Below are 1,117 nucleotides of genomic sequence, written 5' to 3'. Positions count from 1 at the left end.
AATAAACCTGAAGTGTGATGATCGTTCACTGTAATGCATAGATCACATCTGATATTTATGCACACACTAGGAGGGAGAAAGATCAACAGATAAAAAAGAGTGACAAATCGAGAAAAAAAAGTAAAGAGCAAGAAAAAATATAACGCAGAGGCACCGACATGGAAAATGCCTCAGGCCTTTTTTCAGGATATCCCGCACTGTCCTTTCTTATGAAGTTGTCTTGTGACGCAAGTACCCCCCTTTCCCCCTCCCGAACCCATATATAAATATCTGGAACACAAAACTGGGTGCACAGTCGTAGCTGCAGCTGACCTTTGCATCAGCTCAAAGTCTACTCAATATCCACACTCTATATTCTTAGGTATTATCTTCTCATATTAATAAACAATATTGTGTGGTTCATCACGACACAAACTTTCATATACCGGATAAATTAATGAACCTAAATAAACATACATTAGGCTACTCACTTTTAAACTCATCTCAGATTCTTTTCTCTTCCAGGCCATTTCCGTCTGCAAAATGAAGCTCTTGGCTATTGCTGTCATCTTGTGCCTAGCTGTGCTGTACACTCAAGCTTTACCAGCCGTAAGTAGTTTCTCATTTTTCTCCTCTCTATATACATGTGTGTGGGATCAAGTATCTGTGTTTGTGGCTGGCTCTATGTGTTTACCAATGCACTTCTCTTCATACTAACCAAACACTATATATTTCTTCAGGAATTTAATAGTTCCTATATAAACGTGTGCGTAATCAACATATCTCAAGAGGAATACTTGACATAATCATTACTTGTGAAAAAAAACTTGTAATAATACAAATATGCTTTCTCACTCAATCCAAACATCAACAGCCGGAGAAAACAAAGTGCTCCATTCCATCATCATTACCCTTTACTAACAACACATTTGATGCAGGAAATGCCATCTTCACCACTGCTGCTCAGTCGTGTCGCCAGGTCACCTCACTTCCCTCACCAAGACTGTATCCCGTGTACTTGTAAAACCACCATCACACACATTACCATTATCGAACATGAAGTAAGGCCAACAGCCGCAAGATTCGGTAACAGCCCCCAGTGCTGCCCATGCCCTCCTCCCTTCTGATGCCGTAAGTT

Source organism: Penaeus monodon, chromosome 24, assembly GCF_015228065.2.
Source record: "Penaeus monodon isolate SGIC_2016 chromosome 24, NSTDA_Pmon_1, whole genome shotgun sequence".
Taxonomy (NCBI): Eukaryota; Metazoa; Arthropoda; class Malacostraca; order Decapoda; family Penaeidae; genus Penaeus; species Penaeus monodon.
This window is presented reverse-complemented; position numbering follows the sequence as displayed.